The sequence below is a fragment of the Amaranthus tricolor genome, chromosome 4 (assembly GCF_026212465.1).
Source record: "Amaranthus tricolor cultivar Red isolate AtriRed21 chromosome 4, ASM2621246v1, whole genome shotgun sequence".
Classification (NCBI taxonomy): Eukaryota; Viridiplantae; Streptophyta; class Magnoliopsida; order Caryophyllales; family Amaranthaceae; genus Amaranthus; species Amaranthus tricolor.
Genome location: NC_080050.1, coordinates 33,368,746 through 33,385,697, shown reverse-complemented (window position 1 = coordinate 33,385,697; position 16,952 = coordinate 33,368,746). Strand labels below are relative to the sequence as shown.

At 47.8% G+C, this 16,952-nt stretch overlaps 25 non-coding genes across 25 annotated transcripts; all 25 read left to right on the top strand.

The window, feature by feature from the left end:
* Window positions 1-417: 417 nt before the first annotated feature.
* LOC130811676 (5S ribosomal RNA) lies at window positions 418-536 on the top strand. The gene has a single exon (XR_009041305.1). It is a non-coding gene; the product is annotated as a 5S ribosomal RNA (ribosomal RNA).
* Window positions 537-1,098: 562 nt separating this feature from the next.
* On the top strand, window positions 1,099-1,217 carry LOC130811675 (5S ribosomal RNA). Its single transcript, XR_009041304.1, has one exon. It is a non-coding gene; the product is annotated as a 5S ribosomal RNA (ribosomal RNA).
* Window positions 1,218-1,778: 561 nt separating this feature from the next.
* Window positions 1,779-1,897, top strand: LOC130811674 (5S ribosomal RNA). The gene has a single exon (XR_009041303.1). It is a non-coding gene; the product is annotated as a 5S ribosomal RNA (ribosomal RNA).
* A 562-nt stretch (window positions 1,898-2,459) lies between these two features.
* LOC130811673 (5S ribosomal RNA) lies at window positions 2,460-2,578 on the top strand. Its single transcript, XR_009041302.1, has one exon. It is a non-coding gene; the product is annotated as a 5S ribosomal RNA (ribosomal RNA).
* A 563-nt stretch (window positions 2,579-3,141) lies between these two features.
* LOC130811672 (5S ribosomal RNA) lies at window positions 3,142-3,260 on the top strand. Its single transcript, XR_009041301.1, has one exon. It is a non-coding gene; the product is annotated as a 5S ribosomal RNA (ribosomal RNA).
* Window positions 3,261-3,823: 563 nt separating this feature from the next.
* On the top strand, window positions 3,824-3,942 carry LOC130811671 (5S ribosomal RNA). Its single transcript, XR_009041300.1, has one exon. It is a non-coding gene; the product is annotated as a 5S ribosomal RNA (ribosomal RNA).
* A 561-nt stretch (window positions 3,943-4,503) lies between these two features.
* Window positions 4,504-4,622, top strand: LOC130811670 (5S ribosomal RNA). Its single transcript, XR_009041299.1, has one exon. It is a non-coding gene; the product is annotated as a 5S ribosomal RNA (ribosomal RNA).
* A 562-nt stretch (window positions 4,623-5,184) lies between these two features.
* Window positions 5,185-5,303, top strand: LOC130811669 (5S ribosomal RNA). Its single transcript, XR_009041298.1, has one exon. It is a non-coding gene; the product is annotated as a 5S ribosomal RNA (ribosomal RNA).
* Window positions 5,304-5,864: 561 nt separating this feature from the next.
* Window positions 5,865-5,983, top strand: LOC130811668 (5S ribosomal RNA). The gene has a single exon (XR_009041297.1). It is a non-coding gene; the product is annotated as a 5S ribosomal RNA (ribosomal RNA).
* Window positions 5,984-6,544: 561 nt separating this feature from the next.
* On the top strand, window positions 6,545-6,663 carry LOC130811666 (5S ribosomal RNA). Its single transcript, XR_009041295.1, has one exon. It is a non-coding gene; the product is annotated as a 5S ribosomal RNA (ribosomal RNA).
* A 560-nt stretch (window positions 6,664-7,223) lies between these two features.
* On the top strand, window positions 7,224-7,342 carry LOC130811665 (5S ribosomal RNA). Its single transcript, XR_009041294.1, has one exon. It is a non-coding gene; the product is annotated as a 5S ribosomal RNA (ribosomal RNA).
* A 560-nt stretch (window positions 7,343-7,902) lies between these two features.
* On the top strand, window positions 7,903-8,021 carry LOC130811664 (5S ribosomal RNA). The gene has a single exon (XR_009041293.1). It is a non-coding gene; the product is annotated as a 5S ribosomal RNA (ribosomal RNA).
* A 561-nt stretch (window positions 8,022-8,582) lies between these two features.
* On the top strand, window positions 8,583-8,701 carry LOC130811662 (5S ribosomal RNA). Its single transcript, XR_009041292.1, has one exon. It is a non-coding gene; the product is annotated as a 5S ribosomal RNA (ribosomal RNA).
* Window positions 8,702-9,263: 562 nt separating this feature from the next.
* On the top strand, window positions 9,264-9,382 carry LOC130811661 (5S ribosomal RNA). The gene has a single exon (XR_009041291.1). It is a non-coding gene; the product is annotated as a 5S ribosomal RNA (ribosomal RNA).
* Window positions 9,383-9,945: 563 nt separating this feature from the next.
* Window positions 9,946-10,064, top strand: LOC130811660 (5S ribosomal RNA). The gene has a single exon (XR_009041290.1). It is a non-coding gene; the product is annotated as a 5S ribosomal RNA (ribosomal RNA).
* A 560-nt stretch (window positions 10,065-10,624) lies between these two features.
* Window positions 10,625-10,743, top strand: LOC130811659 (5S ribosomal RNA). Its single transcript, XR_009041289.1, has one exon. It is a non-coding gene; the product is annotated as a 5S ribosomal RNA (ribosomal RNA).
* A 562-nt stretch (window positions 10,744-11,305) lies between these two features.
* Window positions 11,306-11,424, top strand: LOC130811658 (5S ribosomal RNA). The gene has a single exon (XR_009041288.1). It is a non-coding gene; the product is annotated as a 5S ribosomal RNA (ribosomal RNA).
* A 561-nt stretch (window positions 11,425-11,985) lies between these two features.
* Window positions 11,986-12,104, top strand: LOC130811657 (5S ribosomal RNA). Its single transcript, XR_009041287.1, has one exon. It is a non-coding gene; the product is annotated as a 5S ribosomal RNA (ribosomal RNA).
* Window positions 12,105-12,665: 561 nt separating this feature from the next.
* Window positions 12,666-12,784, top strand: LOC130811656 (5S ribosomal RNA). Its single transcript, XR_009041286.1, has one exon. It is a non-coding gene; the product is annotated as a 5S ribosomal RNA (ribosomal RNA).
* A 562-nt stretch (window positions 12,785-13,346) lies between these two features.
* LOC130811654 (5S ribosomal RNA) lies at window positions 13,347-13,465 on the top strand. Its single transcript, XR_009041284.1, has one exon. It is a non-coding gene; the product is annotated as a 5S ribosomal RNA (ribosomal RNA).
* Window positions 13,466-14,027: 562 nt separating this feature from the next.
* On the top strand, window positions 14,028-14,146 carry LOC130811653 (5S ribosomal RNA). The gene has a single exon (XR_009041283.1). It is a non-coding gene; the product is annotated as a 5S ribosomal RNA (ribosomal RNA).
* Window positions 14,147-14,708: 562 nt separating this feature from the next.
* Window positions 14,709-14,827, top strand: LOC130811652 (5S ribosomal RNA). The gene has a single exon (XR_009041282.1). It is a non-coding gene; the product is annotated as a 5S ribosomal RNA (ribosomal RNA).
* Window positions 14,828-15,388: 561 nt separating this feature from the next.
* On the top strand, window positions 15,389-15,507 carry LOC130811651 (5S ribosomal RNA). The gene has a single exon (XR_009041281.1). It is a non-coding gene; the product is annotated as a 5S ribosomal RNA (ribosomal RNA).
* A 560-nt stretch (window positions 15,508-16,067) lies between these two features.
* Window positions 16,068-16,186, top strand: LOC130811650 (5S ribosomal RNA). Its single transcript, XR_009041280.1, has one exon. It is a non-coding gene; the product is annotated as a 5S ribosomal RNA (ribosomal RNA).
* A 561-nt stretch (window positions 16,187-16,747) lies between these two features.
* On the top strand, window positions 16,748-16,866 carry LOC130811649 (5S ribosomal RNA). The gene has a single exon (XR_009041279.1). It is a non-coding gene; the product is annotated as a 5S ribosomal RNA (ribosomal RNA).
* The last annotated feature ends 86 nt before the right edge of the window (window positions 16,867-16,952 follow it).

The following is a 16,952-nucleotide window of genomic DNA, read 5'->3' as shown; positions in this document are numbered from 1 at the left end:
CCGGCCTCGAATTCACGGGCACTCGAAAGGTAGGACCCGTTGAGGCGGGTCGATGCGCATGCGAACGAATTGTTCGAAAGAGGCGTGCATCGGTGCGTTCGCGTAAGCGGAAATTGCACCGGATCCCGTCGGAACTCCCCGCGGAAGCGTGCCCGGCGTGGATGGCCTCTTGATTTCCAAGTGTTGCGCGGATTTCTTAAATATTTCGTCGTTTTTTTGTTGCGAGTTCACCTGGCTTTTACAGCCGGCGGACTCTTTTGTGAATCGGACAATACCGGGAGGGTGAAAAACAGTATTTGGGAAGAAGAAGGCTCGAAATAAGGGGTCTCGGTTGCGAATTTACGAGCTTCGGAATGCTCTGGTTTTTTACTTTTGGGCGGCAACGCGCATGTAATCAAATTGTTACGGTGATTGAACGGGTGCGATCATACCAGCACTAATGCACCGGATCCCATCAGAACTCCGCAGTTAAGCGTGCTTGGGCGAGAGTAGTACTAGGATGGGTGACCTCCTGGGAAGTCCTCGTGTTGCACCCCTTTTTCCGTTCTTTTTTTTTTTTTTTAATTTTTTTTTTTTTTTTTTTTGTTTCCGCTGCACTTGAGCAAGAGCCATTTCAGTGATTATGGTAATATAATCCTTGGAAGTAATTTTATTTATAAAAATATAACTCGCAACCGGGCCCCGGCCTCGAATTCACGGGCACTCGAAAGGTAGGACCCGTTGAGGCGGGTCGATGCGCATGCGAACGAATTGTTCGAAAGAGGCGTGCATCGGTGCGTTCGCGTAAGCGGAAATTGCACCGGATCCCGTCGGAACTCCCCGCGGAAGCGTGCCTGGCGTGGATGGCCTCTTGATTTCCAAGTGTTGCGCGGATTTCTTAAATATTTCGTCGTTTTTTTGTTGCGAGTTCACCTGGCTTTTACAGCCGGCGGACTCTTTTGTGAATCGGACAATACCGGGAGGGTGAAAAACAGTATTTGGGAAGAAGAAGGCTCGAAATAAGGGGTCTCGGTTGCGAATTTACGAGCTTCGGAATGCTCTGGTTTTTTACTTTTGGGCGGCAACGCGCATGTAATCAAATTGTTACGGTGATTGAACGGGTGCGATCATACCAGCACTAATGCACCGGATCCCATCAGAACTCCGCAGTTAAGCGTGCTTGGGCGAGAGTAGTACTAGGATGGGTGACCTCCTGGGAAGTCCTCGTGTTGCACCCCTTTTTCCGTTCTTTTTTTTTTTTTTTAATTTTTTTTTTTTTTTTTTTGTTTCCGCTGCACTTGAGCAAGAGCCATTTCAGTGATTATGGTAATATAATCCTTGGAAGTAATTTTATTTATAAAAATATAACTCGCAACCGGGCCCCGGCCTCGAATTCACGGGCACTCGAAAGGTAGGACCCGTTGAGGCGGGTCGATGCGCATGCGAACGAATTGTTCGAAAGAGGCGTGCATCGGTGCGTTCGCGTAAGCGGAAATTGCACCGGATCCCGTCGGAACTCCCCGCGGAAGCGTGCCCGGCGTGGATGGCCTCTTGATTTCCAAGTGTTGCGCGGATTTCTTAAATATTTCGTCGTTTTTTTGTTGCGAGTTCACCTGGCTTTTACAGCCGGCGGACTCTTTTGTGAATCGGACAATACCGGGAGGGTGAAAAACAGTATTTGGGAAGAAGAAGGCTCGAAATAAGGGGTCTCGGTTGCGAATTTACGAGCTTCGGAATGCTCTGGTTTTTTACTTTTGGGCGGCAACGCGCATGTAATCAAATTGTTACGGTGATTGAACGGGTGCGATCATACCAGCACTAATGCACCGGATCCCATCAGAACTCCGCAGTTAAGCGTGCTTGGGCGAGAGTAGTACTAGGATGGGTGACCTCCTGGGAAGTCCTCGTGTTGCACCCCTTTTTCCGTTCTTTTTTTTTTTTTTTAATTTTTTTTTTTTTTTTTTTTGTTTCCGCTGCACTTGAGCAAGAGCCATTTCAGTGATTATGGTAATATAATCCTTGGAAGTAATTTTATTTATAAAAATATAACTCGCAACCGGGCCCCGGCCTCGAATTCACGGGCACTCGAAAGGTAGGACCCGTTGAGGCGGGTCGATGCGCATGCGAACGAATTGTTCGAAAGAGGCGTGCATCGGTGCGTTCGCGTAAGCGGAAATTGCACCGGATCCCGTCGGAACTCCCCGCGGAAGCGTGCCCGGCGTGGATGGCCTCTTGATTTCCAAGTGTTGCGCGGATTTCTTAAATATTTCGTCGTTTTTTTGTTGCGAGTTCACCTGGCTTTTACAGCCGGCGGACTCTTTTGTGAATCGGACAATACCGGGAGGGTGAAAAACAGTATTTGGGAAGAAGAAGGCTCGAAATAAGGGGTCTCGGTTGCGAATTTACGAGCTTCGGAATGCTCTGGTTTTTTACTTTTGGGCGGCAACGCGCATGTAATCAAATTGTTACGGTGATTGAACGGGTGCGATCATACCAGCACTAATGCACCGGATCCCATCAGAACTCCGCAGTTAAGCGTGCTTGGGCGAGAGTAGTACTAGGATGGGTGACCTCCTGGGAAGTCCTCGTGTTGCACCCCTTTTTCCGTTCTTTTTTTTTTTTTTTAATTTTTTTTTTTTTTTTTTTTTGTTTCCGCTGCACTTGAGCAAGAGCCATTTCAGTGATTATGGTAATATAATCCTTGGAAGTAATTTTATTTATAAAAATATAACTCGCAACCGGGCCCCGGCCTCGAATTCACGGGCACTCGAAAGGTAGGACCCGTTGAGGCGGGTCGATGCGCATGCGAACGAATTGTTCGAAAGAGGCGTGCATCGGTGCGTTCGCGTAAGCGGAAATTGCACCGGATCCCGTCGGAACTCCCCGCGGAAGCGTGCCCGGCGTGGATGGCCTCTTGATTTCCAAGTGTTGCGCGGATTTCTTAAATATTTCGTCGTTTTTTTGTTGCGAGTTCACCTGGCTTTTACAGCCGGCGGACTCTTTTGTGAATCGGACAATACCGGGAGGGTGAAAAACAGTATTTGGGAAGAAGAAGGCTCGAAATAAGGGGTCTCGGTTGCGAATTTACGAGCTTCGGAATGCTCTGGTTTTTTACTTTTGGGCGGCAACGCGCATGTAATCAAATTGTTACGGTGATTGAACGGGTGCGATCATACCAGCACTAATGCACCGGATCCCATCAGAACTCCGCAGTTAAGCGTGCTTGGGCGAGAGTAGTACTAGGATGGGTGACCTCCTGGGAAGTCCTCGTGTTGCACCCCTTTTTCCGTTCTTTTTTTTTTTTTTTAATTTTTTTTTTTTTTTTTTTTTGTTTCCGCTGCACTTGAGCAAGAGCCATTTCAGTGATTATGGTAATATAATCCTTGGAAGTAATTTTATTTATAAAAATATAACTCGCAACCGGGCCCCGGCCTCGAATTCACGGGCACTCGAAAGGTAGGACCCGTTGAGGCGGGTCGATGCGCATGCGAACGAATTGTTCGAAAGAGGCGTGCATCGGTGCGTTCGCGTAAGCGGAAATTGCACCGGATCCCGTCGGAACTCCCCGCGGAAGCGTGCCCGGCGTGGATGGCCTCTTGATTTCCAAGTGTTGCGCGGATTTCTTAAATATTTCGTCGTTTTTTTGTTGCGAGTTCACCTGGCTTTTACAGCCGGCGGACTCTTTTGTGAATCGGACAATACCGGGAGGGTGAAAAACAGTATTTGGGAAGAAGAAGGCTCGAAATAAGGGGTCTCGGTTGCGAATTTACGAGCTTCGGAATGCTCTGGTTTTTTACTTTTGGGCGGCAACGCGCATGTAATCAAATTGTTACGGTGATTGAACGGGTGCGATCATACCAGCACTAATGCACCGGATCCCATCAGAACTCCGCAGTTAAGCGTGCTTGGGCGAGAGTAGTACTAGGATGGGTGACCTCCTGGGAAGTCCTCGTGTTGCACCCCTTTTTCCGTTCTTTTTTTTTTTTTTTAATTTTTTTTTTTTTTTTTTTGTTTCCGCTGCACTTGAGCAAGAGCCATTTCAGTGATTATGGTAATATAATCCTTGGAAGTAATTTTATTTATAAAAATATAACTCGCAACCGGGCCCCGGCCTCGAATTCACGGGCACTCGAAAGGTAGGACCCGTTGAGGCGGGTCGATGCGCATGCGAACGAATTGTTCGAAAGAGGCGTGCATCGGTGCGTTCGCGTAAGCGGAAATTGCACCGGATCCCGTCGGAACTCCCCGCGGAAGCGTGCCCGGCGTGGATGGCCTCTTGATTTCCAAGTGTTGCGCGGATTTCTTAAATATTTCGTCGTTTTTTTGTTGCGAGTTCACCTGGCTTTTACAGCCGGCGGACTCTTTTGTGAATCGGACAATACCGGGAGGGTGAAAAACAGTATTTGGGAAGAAGAAGGCTCGAAATAAGGGGTCTCGGTTGCGAATTTACGAGCTTCGGAATGCTCTGGTTTTTTACTTTTGGGCGGCAACGCGCATGTAATCAAATTGTTACGGTGATTGAACGGGTGCGATCATACCAGCACTAATGCACCGGATCCCATCAGAACTCCGCAGTTAAGCGTGCTTGGGCGAGAGTAGTACTAGGATGGGTGACCTCCTGGGAAGTCCTCGTGTTGCACCCCTTTTTCCGTTCTTTTTTTTTTTTTTTAATTTTTTTTTTTTTTTTTTTTGTTTCCGCTGCACTTGAGCAAGAGCCATTTCAGTGATTATGGTAATATAATCCTTGGAAGTAATTTTATTTATAAAAATATAACTCGCAACCGGGCCCCGGCCTCGAATTCACGGGCACTCGAAAGGTAGGACCCGTTGAGGCGGGTCGATGCGCATGCGAACGAATTGTTCGAAAGAGGCGTGCATCGGTGCGTTCGCGTAAGCGGAAATTGCACCGGATCCCGTCGGAACTCCCCGCGGAAGCGTGCCCGGCGTGGATGGCCTCTTGATTTCCAAGTGTTGCGCGGATTTCTTAAATATTTCGTCGTTTTTTTGTTGCGAGTTCACCTGGCTTTTACAGCCGGCGGACTCTTTTGTGAATCGGACAATACCGGGAGGGTGAAAAACAGTATTTGGGAAGAAGAAGGCTCGAAATAAGGGGTCTCGGTTGCGAATTTACGAGCTTCGGAATGCTCTGGTTTTTTACTTTTGGGCGGCAACGCGCATGTAATCAAATTGTTACGGTGATTGAACGGGTGCGATCATACCAGCACTAATGCACCGGATCCCATCAGAACTCCGCAGTTAAGCGTGCTTGGGCGAGAGTAGTACTAGGATGGGTGACCTCCTGGGAAGTCCTCGTGTTGCACCCCTTTTTCCGTTCTTTTTTTTTTTTTTTAATTTTTTTTTTTTTTTTTTTGTTTCCGCTGCACTTGAGCAAGAGCCATTTCAGTGATTATGGTAATATAATCCTTGGAAGTAATTTTATTTATAAAAATATAACTCGCAACCGGGCCCCGGCCTCGAATTCACGGGCACTCGAAAGGTAGGACCCGTTGAGGCGGGTCGATGCGCATGCGAACGAATTGTTCGAAAGAGGCGTGCATCGGTGCGTTCGCGTAAGCGGAAATTGCACCGGATCCCGTCGGAACTCCCCGCGGAAGCGTGCCCGGCGTGGATGGCCTCTTGATTTCCAAGTGTTGCGCGGATTTCTTAAATATTTCGTCGTTTTTTTGTTGCGAGTTCACCTGGCTTTTACAGCCGGCGGACTCTTTTGTGAATCGGACAATACCGGGAGGGTGAAAAACAGTATTTGGGAAGAAGAAGGCTCGAAATAAGGGGTCTCGGTTGCGAATTTACGAGCTTCGGAATGCTCTGGTTTTTTACTTTTGGGCGGCAACGCGCATGTAATCAAATTGTTACGGTGATTGAACGGGTGCGATCATACCAGCACTAATGCACCGGATCCCATCAGAACTCCGCAGTTAAGCGTGCTTGGGCGAGAGTAGTACTAGGATGGGTGACCTCCTGGGAAGTCCTCGTGTTGCACCCCTTTTTCCGTTCTTTTTTTTTTTTTTTAATTTTTTTTTTTTTTTTTTTGTTTCCGCTGCACTTGAGCAAGAGCCATTTCAGTGATTATGGTAATATAATCCTTGGAAGTAATTTTATTTATAAAAATATAACTCGCAACCGGGCCCCGGCCTCGAATTCACGGGCACTCGAAAGGTAGGACCCGTTGAGGCGGGTCGATGCGCATGCGAACGAATTGTTCGAAAGAGGCGTGCATCGGTGCGTTCGCGTAAGCGGAAATTGCACCGGATCCCGTCGGAACTCCCCGCGGAAGCGTGCCCGGCGTGGATGGCCTCTTGATTTCCAAGTGTTGCGCGGATTTCTTAAATATTTCGTCGTTTTTTTGTTGCGAGTTCACCTGGCTTTTACAGCCGGCGGACTCTTTTGTGAATCGGACAATACCGGGAGGGTGAAAAACAGTATTTGGGAAGAAGAAGGCTCGAAATAAGGGGTCTCGGTTGCGAATTTACGAGCTTCGGAATGCTCTGGTTTTTTACTTTTGGGCGGCAACGCGCATGTAATCAAATTGTTACGGTGATTGAACGGGTGCGATCATACCAGCACTAATGCACCGGATCCCATCAGAACTCCGCAGTTAAGCGTGCTTGGGCGAGAGTAGTACTAGGATGGGTGACCTCCTGGGAAGTCCTCGTGTTGCACCCCTTTTTCCGTTCTTTTTTTTTTTTTTTAATTTTTTTTTTTTTTTTTTGTTTCCGCTGCACTTGAGCAAGAGCCATTTCAGTGATTATGGTAATATAATCCTTGGAAGTAATTTTATTTATAAAAATATAACTCGCAACCGGGCCCCGGCCTCGAATTCACGGGCACTCGAAAGGTAGGACCCGTTGAGGCGGGTCGATGCGCATGCGAACGAATTGTTCGAAAGAGGCGTGCATCGGTGCGTTCGCGTAAGCGGAAATTGCACCGGATCCCGTCGGAACTCCCCGCGGAAGCGTGCCCGGCGTGGATGGCCTCTTGATTTCCAAGTGTTGCGCGGATTTCTTAAATATTTCGTCGTTTTTTTGTTGCGAGTTCACCTGGCTTTTACAGCCGGCGGACTCTTTTGTGAATCGGACAATACCGGGAGGGTGAAAAACAGTATTTGGGAAGAAGAAGGCTCGAAATAAGGGGTCTCGGTTGCGAATTTACGAGCTTCGGAATGCTCTGGTTTTTTACTTTTGGGCGGCAACGCGCATGTAATCAAATTGTTACGGTGATTGAACGGGTGCGATCATACCAGCACTAATGCACCGGATCCCATCAGAACTCCGCAGTTAAGCGTGCTTGGGCGAGAGTAGTACTAGGATGGGTGACCTCCTGGGAAGTCCTCGTGTTGCACCCCTTTTTCCGTTCTTTTTTTTTTTTTTTAATTTTTTTTTTTTTTTTTTGTTTCCGCTGCACTTGAGCAAGAGCCATTTCAGTGATTATGGTAATATAATCCTTGGAAGTAATTTTATTTATAAAAATATAACTCGCAACCGGGCCCCGGCCTCGAATTCACGGGCACTCGAAAGGTAGGACCCGTTGAGGCGGGTCGATGCGCATGCGAACGAATTGTTCGAAAGAGGCGTGCATCGGTGCGTTCGCGTAAGCGGAAATTGCACCGGATCCCGTCGGAACTCCCCGCGGAAGCGTGCCCGGCGTGGATGGCCTCTTGATTTCCAAGTGTTGCGCGGATTTCTTAAATATTTCGTCGTTTTTTTGTTGCGAGTTCACCTGGCTTTTACAGCCGGCGGACTCTTTTGTGAATCGGACAATACCGGGAGGGTGAAAAACAGTATTTGGGAAGAAGAAGGCTCGAAATAAGGGGTCTCGGTTGCGAATTTACGAGCTTCGGAATGCTCTGGTTTTTTACTTTTGGGCGGCAACGCGCATGTAATCAAATTGTTACGGTGATTGAACGGGTGCGATCATACCAGCACTAATGCACCGGATCCCATCAGAACTCCGCAGTTAAGCGTGCTTGGGCGAGAGTAGTACTAGGATGGGTGACCTCCTGGGAAGTCCTCGTGTTGCACCCCTTTTTCCGTTCTTTTTTTTTTTTTTTAATTTTTTTTTTTTTTTTTTTGTTTCCGCTGCACTTGAGCAAGAGCCATTTCAGTGATTATGGTAATATAATCCTTGGAAGTAATTTTATTTATAAAAATATAACTCGCAACCGGGCCCCGGCCTCGAATTCACGGGCACTCGAAAGGTAGGACCCGTTGAGGCGGGTCGATGCGCATGCGAACGAATTGTTCGAAAGAGGCGTGCATCGGTGCGTTCGCGTAAGCGGAAATTGCACCGGATCCCGTCGGAACTCCCCGCGGAAGCGTGCCCGGCGTGGATGGCCTCTTGATTTCCAAGTGTTGCGCGGATTTCTTAAATATTTCGTCGTTTTTTTGTTGCGAGTTCACCTGGCTTTTACAGCCGGCGGACTCTTTTGTGAATCGGACAATACCGGGAGGGTGAAAAACAGTATTTGGGAAGAAGAAGGCTCGAAATAAGGGGTCTCGGTTGCGAATTTACGAGCTTCGGAATGCTCTGGTTTTTTACTTTTGGGCGGCAACGCGCATGTAATCAAATTGTTACGGTGATTGAACGGGTGCGATCATACCAGCACTAATGCACCGGATCCCATCAGAACTCCGCAGTTAAGCGTGCTTGGGCGAGAGTAGTACTAGGATGGGTGACCTCCTGGGAAGTCCTCGTGTTGCACCCCTTTTTCCGTTCTTTTTTTTTTTTTTTAATTTTTTTTTTTTTTTTTTTTGTTTCCGCTGCACTTGAGCAAGAGCCATTTCAGTGATTATGGTAATATAATCCTTGGAAGTAATTTTATTTATAAAAATATAACTCGCAACCGGGCCCCGGCCTCGAATTCACGGGCACTCGAAAGGTAGGACCCGTTGAGGCGGGTCGATGCGCATGCGAACGTATTGTTCGAAAGAGGCGTGCATCGGTGCGTTCGCGTAAGCGGAAATTGCACCGGATCCCGTCGGAACTCCCCGCGGAAGCGTGCCCGGCGTGGATGGCCTCTTGATTTCCAAGTGTTGCGCGGATTTCTTAAATATTTCGTCGTTTTTTTGTTGCGAGTTCACCTGGCTTTTACAGCCGGCGGACTCTTTTGTGAATCGGACAATACCGGGAGGGTGAAAAACAGTATTTGGGAAGAAGAAGGCTCGAAATAAGGGGTCTCGGTTGCGAATTTACGAGCTTCGGAATGCTCTGGTTTTTTACTTTTGGGCGGCAACGCGCATGTAATCAAATTGTTACGGTGATTGAACGGGTGCGATCATACCAGCACTAATGCACCGGATCCCATCAGAACTCCGCAGTTAAGCGTGCTTGGGCGAGAGTAGTACTAGGATGGGTGACCTCCTGGGAAGTCCTCGTGTTGCACCCCTTTTTCCGTTCTTTTTTTTTTTTTTTAATTTTTTTTTTTTTTTTTTTTTGTTTCCGCTGCACTTGAGCAAGAGCCATTTCAGTGATTATGGTAATATAATCCTTGGAAGTAATTTTATTTATAAAAATATAACTCGCAACCGGGCCCCGGCCTCGAATTCACGGGCACTCGAAAGGTAGGACCCGTTGAGGCGGGTCGATGCGCATGCGAACGAATTGTTCGAAAGAGGCGTGCATCGGTGCGTTCGCGTAAGCGGAAATTGCACCGGATCCCGTCGGAACTCCCCGCGGAAGCGTGCCCGGCGTGGATGGCCTCTTGATTTCCAAGTGTTGCGCGGATTTCTTAAATATTTCGTCGTTTTTTTGTTGCGAGTTCACCTGGCTTTTACAGCCGGCGGACTCTTTTGTGAATCGGACAATACCGGGAGGGTGAAAAACAGTATTTGGGAAGAAGAAGGCTCGAAATAAGGGGTCTCGGTTGCGAATTTACGAGCTTCGGAATGCTCTGGTTTTTTACTTTTGGGCGGCAACGCGCATGTAATCAAATTGTTACGGTGATTGAACGGGTGCGATCATACCAGCACTAATGCACCGGATCCCATCAGAACTCCGCAGTTAAGCGTGCTTGGGCGAGAGTAGTACTAGGATGGGTGACCTCCTGGGAAGTCCTCGTGTTGCACCCCTTTTTCCGTTCTTTTTTTTTTTTTTTAATTTTTTTTTTTTTTTTTTGTTTCCGCTGCACTTGAGCAAGAGCCATTTCAGTGATTATGGTAATATAATCCTTGGAAGTAATTTTATTTATAAAAATATAACTCGCAACCGGGCCCCGGCCTCGAATTCACGGGCACTCGAAAGGTAGGACCCGTTGAGGCGGGTCGATGCGCATGCGAACGAATTGTTCGAAAGAGGCGTGCATCGGTGCGTTCGCGTAAGCGGAAATTGCACCGGATCCCGTCGGAACTCCCCGCGGAAGCGTGCCCGGCGTGGATGGCCTCTTGATTTCCAAGTGTTGCGCGGATTTCTTAAATATTTCGTCGTTTTTTTGTTGCGAGTTCACCTGGCTTTTACAGCCGGCGGACTCTTTTGTGAATCGGACAATACCGGGAGGGTGAAAAACAGTATTTGGGAAGAAGAAGGCTCGAAATAAGGGGTCTCGGTTGCGAATTTACGAGCTTCGGAATGCTCTGGTTTTTTACTTTTGGGCGGCAACGCGCATGTAATCAAATTGTTACGGTGATTGAACGGGTGCGATCATACCAGCACTAATGCACCGGATCCCATCAGAACTCCGCAGTTAAGCGTGCTTGGGCGAGAGTAGTACTAGGATGGGTGACCTCCTGGGAAGTCCTCGTGTTGCACCCCTTTTTCCGTTCTTTTTTTTTTTTTTTAATTTTTTTTTTTTTTTTTTTTGTTTCCGCTGCACTTGAGCAAGAGCCATTTCAGTGATTATGGTAATATAATCCTTGGAAGTAATTTTATTTATAAAAATATAACTCGCAACCGGGCCCCGGCCTCGAATTCACGGGCACTCGAAAGGTAGGACCCGTTGAGGCGGGTCGATGCGCATGCGAACGAATTGTTCGAAAGAGGCGTGCATCGGTGCGTTCGCGTAAGCGGAAATTGCACCGGATCCCGTCGGAACTCCCCGCGGAAGCGTGCCCGGCGTGGATGGCCTCTTGATTTCCAAGTGTTGCGCGGATTTCTTAAATATTTCGTCGTTTTTTTGTTGCGAGTTCACCTGGCTTTTACAGCCGGCGGACTCTTTTGTGAATCGGACAATACCGGGAGGGTGAAAAACAGTATTTGGGAAGAAGAAGGCTCGAAATAAGGGGTCTCGGTTGCGAATTTACGAGCTTCGGAATGCTCTGGTTTTTTACTTTTGGGCGGCAACGCGCATGTAATCAAATTGTTACGGTGATTGAACGGGTGCGATCATACCAGCACTAATGCACCGGATCCCATCAGAACTCCGCAGTTAAGCGTGCTTGGGCGAGAGTAGTACTAGGATGGGTGACCTCCTGGGAAGTCCTCGTGTTGCACCCCTTTTTCCGTTCTTTTTTTTTTTTTTAATTTTTTTTTTTTTTTTTTTTGTTTCCGCTGCACTTGAGCAAGAGCCATTTCAGTGATTATGGTAATATAATCCTTGGAAGTAATTTTATTTATAAAAATATAACTCGCAACCGGGCCCCGGCCTCGAATTCACGGGCACTCGAAAGGTAGGACCCGTTGAGGCGGGTCGATGCGCATGCGAACGAATTGTTCGAAAGAGGCGTGCATCGGTGCGTTCGCGTAAGCGGAAATTGCACCGGATCCCGTCGGAACTCCCCGCGGAAGCGTGCCCGGCGTGGATGGCCTCTTGATTTCCAAGTGTTGCGCGGATTTCTTAAATATTTCGTCGTTTTTTTGTTGCGAGTTCACCTGGCTTTTACAGCCGGCGGACTCTTTTGTGAATCGGACAATACCGGGAGGGTGAAAAACAGTATTTGGGAAGAAGAAGGCTCGAAATAAGGGGTCTCGGTTGCGAATTTACGAGCTTCGGAATGCTCTGGTTTTTTACTTTTGGGCGGCAACGCGCATGTAATCAAATTGTTACGGTGATTGAACGGGTGCGATCATACCAGCACTAATGCACCGGATCCCATCAGAACTCCGCAGTTAAGCGTGCTTGGGCGAGAGTAGTACTAGGATGGGTGACCTCCTGGGAAGTCCTCGTGTTGCACCCCTTTTTCCGTTCTTTTTTTTTTTTTTTAATTTTTTTTTTTTTTTTTTTGTTTCCGCTGCACTTGAGCAAGAGCCATTTCAGTGATTATGGTAATATAATCCTTGGAAGTAATTTTATTTATAAAAATATAACTCGCAACCGGGCCCCGGCCTCGAATTCACGGGCACTCGAAAGGTAGGACCCGTTGAGGCGGGTCGATGCGCATGCGAACGAATTGTTCGAAAGAGGCGTGCATCGGTGCGTTCGCGTAAGCGGAAATTGCACCGGATCCCGTCGGAACTCCCCGCGGAAGCGTGCCCGGCGTGGATGGCCTCTTGATTTCCAAGTGTTGCGCGGATTTCTTAAATATTTCGTCGTTTTTTTGTTGCGAGTTCACCTGGCTTTTACAGCCGGCGGACTCTTTTGTGAATCGGACAATACCGGGAGGGTGAAAAACAGTATTTGGGAAGAAGAAGGCTCGAAATAAGGGGTCTCGGTTGCGAATTTACGAGCTTCGGAATGCTCTGGTTTTTTACTTTTGGGCGGCAACGCGCATGTAATCAAATTGTTACGGTGATTGAACGGGTGCGATCATACCAGCACTAATGCACCGGATCCCATCAGAACTCCGCAGTTAAGCGTGCTTGGGCGAGAGTAGTACTAGGATGGGTGACCTCCTGGGAAGTCCTCGTGTTGCACCCCTTTTTCCGTTCTTTTTTTTTTTTTTTAATTTTTTTTTTTTTTTTTTTTGTTTCCGCTGCACTTGAGCAAGAGCCATTTCAGTGATTATGGTAATATAATCCTTGGAAGTAATTTTATTTATAAAAATATAACTCGCAACCGGGCCCCGGCCTCGAATTCACGGGCACTCGAAAGGTAGGACCCGTTGAGGCGGGTCGATGCGCATGCGAACGAATTGTTCGAAAGAGGCGTGCATCGGTGCGTTCGCGTAAGCGGAAATTGCACCGGATCCCGTCGGAACTCCCCGCGGAAGCGTGCCCGGCGTGGATGGCCTCTTGATTTCCAAGTGTTGCGCGGATTTCTTAAATATTTCGTCGTTTTTTTGTTGCGAGTTCACCTGGCTTTTACAGCCGGCGGACTCTTTTGTGAATCGGACAATACCGGGAGGGTGAAAAACAGTATTTGGGAAGAAGAAGGCTCGAAATAAGGGGTCTCGGTTGCGAATTTACGAGCTTCGGAATGCTCTGGTTTTTTACTTTTGGGCGGCAACGCGCATGTAATCAAATTGTTACGGTGATTGAACGGGTGCGATCATACCAGCACTAATGCACCGGATCCCATCAGAACTCCGCAGTTAAGCGTGCTTGGGCGAGAGTAGTACTAGGATGGGTGACCTCCTGGGAAGTCCTCGTGTTGCACCCCTTTTTCCGTTCTTTTTTTTTTTTTTTAATTTTTTTTTTTTTTTTTTTTGTTTCCGCTGCACTTGAGCAAGAGCCATTTCAGTGATTATGGTAATATAATCCTTGGAAGTAATTTTATTTATAAAAATATAACTCGCAACCGGGCCCCGGCCTCGAATTCACGGGCACTCGAAAGGTAGGACCCGTTGAGGCGGGTCGATGCGCATGCGAACGAATTGTTCGAAAGAGGCGTGCATCGGTGCGTTCGCGTAAGCGGAAATTGCACCGGATCCCGTCGGAACTCCCCGCGGAAGCGTGCCCGGCGTGGATGGCCTCTTGATTTCCAAGTGTTGCGCGGATTTCTTAAATATTTCGTCGTTTTTTTGTTGCGAGTTCACCTGGCTTTTACAGCCGGCGGACTCTTTTGTGAATCGGACAATACCGGGAGGGTGAAAAACAGTATTTGGGAAGAAGAAGGCTCGAAATAAGGGGTCTCGGTTGCGAATTTACGAGCTTCGGAATGCTCTGGTTTTTTACTTTTGGGCGGCAACGCGCATGTAATCAAATTGTTACGGTGATTGAACGGGTGCGATCATACCAGCACTAATGCACCGGATCCCATCAGAACTCCGCAGTTAAGCGTGCTTGGGCGAGAGTAGTACTAGGATGGGTGACCTCCTGGGAAGTCCTCGTGTTGCACCCCTTTTTCCGTTCTTTTTTTTTTTTTTTAATTTTTTTTTTTTTTTTTTTTGTTTCCGCTGCACTTGAGCAAGAGCCATTTCAGTGATTATGGTAATATAATCCTTGGAAGTAATTTTATTTATAAAAATATAACTCGCAACCGGGCCCCGGCCTCGAATTCACGGGCACTCGAAAGGTAGGACCCGTTGAGGCGGGTCGATGCGCATGCGAACGAATTGTTCGAAAGAGGCGTGCATCGGTGCGTTCGCGTAAGCGGAAATTGCACCGGATCCCGTCGGAACTCCCCGCGGAAGCGTGCCCGGCGTGGATGGCCTCTTGATTTCCAAGTGTTGCGCGGATTTCTTAAATATTTCGTCGTTTTTTTGTTGCGAGTTCACCTGGCTTTTACAGCCGGCGGACTCTTTTGTGAATCGGACAATACCGGGAGGGTGAAAAACAGTATTTGGGAAGAAGAAGGCTCGAAATAAGGGGTCTCGGTTGCGAATTTACGAGCTTCGGAATGCTCTGGTTTTTTACTTTTGGGCGGCAACGCGCATGTAATCAAATTGTTACGGTGATTGAACGGGTGCGATCATACCAGCACTAATGCACCGGATCCCATCAGAACTCCGCAGTTAAGCGTGCTTGGGCGAGAGTAGTACTAGGATGGGTGACCTCCTGGGAAGTCCTCGTGTTGCACCCCTTTTTCCGTTCTTTTTTTTTTTTTTTAATTTTTTTTTTTTTTTTTTTGTTTCCGCTGCACTTGAGCAAGAGCCATTTCAGTGATTATGGTAATATAATCCTTGGAAGTAATTTTATTTATAAAAATATAACTCGCAACCGGGCCCCGGCCTCGAATTCACGGGCACTCGAAAGGTAGGACCCGTTGAGGCGGGTCGATGCGCATGCGAACGAATTGTTCGAAAGAGGCGTGCATCGGTGCGTTCGCGTAAGCGGAAATTGCACCGGATCCCGTCGGAACTCCCCGCGGAAGCGTGCCCGGCGTGGATGGCCTCTTGATTTCCAAGTGTTGCGCGGATTTCTTAAATATTTCGTCGTTTTTTTGTTGCGAGTTCACCTGGCTTTTACAGCCGGCGGACTCTTTTGTGAATCGGACAATACCGGGAGGGTGAAAAACAGTATTTGGGAAGAAGAAGGCTCGAAATAAGGGGTCTCGGTTGCGAATTTACGAGCTTCGGAATGCTCTGGTTTTTTACTTTTGGGCGGCAACGCGCATGTAATCAAATTGTTACGGTGATTGAACGGGTGCGATCATACCAGCACTAATGCACCGGATCCCATCAGAACTCCGCAGTTAAGCGTGCTTGGGCGAGAGTAGTACTAGGATGGGTGACCTCCTGGGAAGTCCTCGTGTTGCACCCCTTTTTCCGTTCTTTTTTTTTTTTTTTAATTTTTTTTTTTTTTTTTTGTTTCCGCTGCACTTGAGCAAGAGCCATTTCAGTGATTATGGTAATATAATCCTTGGAAGTAATTTTATTTATAAAAATATAACTCGCAACCGGGCCCCGGCCTCGAATTCACGGGCACTCGAAAGGTAGGACCCGTTGAGGCGGGTCGATGCGCATGCGAACGAATTGTTCGAAAGAGGCGTGCATCGGTGCGTTCGCGTAAGCGGAAATTGCACCGGATCCCGTCGGAACTCCCCGCGGAAGCGTGCCCGGCGTGGATGGCCTCTTGATTTCCAAGTGTTGCGCGGATTTCTTAAATATTTCGTCGTTTTTTTGTTGCGAGTTCACCTGGCTTTTACAGCCGGCGGACTCTTTTGTGAATCGGACAATACCGGGAGGGTGAAAAACAGTATTTGGGAAGAAGAAGGCTCGAAATATGGGGTCTCGGTTGCGAATTTACGAGCTTCGGAATGCTCTGGTTTTTTACTTTTGGGCGGCAACGCGCATGTAATCAAATTGTTACGGTGATTGAACGGGTGCGATCATACCAGCACTAATGCACCGGATCCCATCAGAACTCCGCAGTTAAGCGTGCTTGGGCGAGAGTAGTACTAGGATGGGTGACCTCCTGGGAAGTCCTCGTGTTGCACCCCTTTTTCCGTTCTTTTTTTTTTTTTTTAATTTTTTTTTTTTTTTTTTTGTTTCCGCTGCACTTGAGCAAGAGCCATTTCAGTGATTATGGTAATATAATCCTTGGAAGTAATTTTATTTATAAAAATATAACTCGCAACCGGGCCCCGGCCTCGAATTCACGGGCACTCGAAAGGTAGGACCCGTTGAGGCGGGTCGATGCGCATGCGAACGAATTGTTCGAAAGAGGCGTGCATCGGTGCGTTCGCGTAAGCGGAAATTGCACCGGATCCCGTCGGAACTCCCCGCGGAAGCGTGCCCGGCGTGGATGGCCTCTTGATTTCCAAGTGTTGCGCGGATTTCTTAAATATTTCGTCGTTTTTTTGTTGCGAGTTCACCTGGCTTTTACAGCCGGCGGACTCTTTTGTGAATCGGACAATACCGGGAGGGTGAAAAACAGTATTTGGGAAGAAGAAGGCTCGAAATAAGGGGTCTCGGTTGCGAATTTACGAGCTTCGGAATGCTCTGGTTTTTTACTTTTGGGCGGCAACGCGCATGTAATCAAATTGTTACGGTGATTGAACGGGTGCGATCATACCAGCACTAATGCACCGGATCCCATCAGAACTCCGCAGTTAAGCGTGCTTGGGCGAGAGTAGTACTAGGATGGGTGACCTCCTGGGAAGTCCTCGTGTTGCACCCCTTTTTCCGTTCTTTTTTTTTTTTTTTAATTTTTTTTTTTTTTTTTTTGTTTCCGCTGCACTTGAGCAAGAGCCATTTCAGTGATTA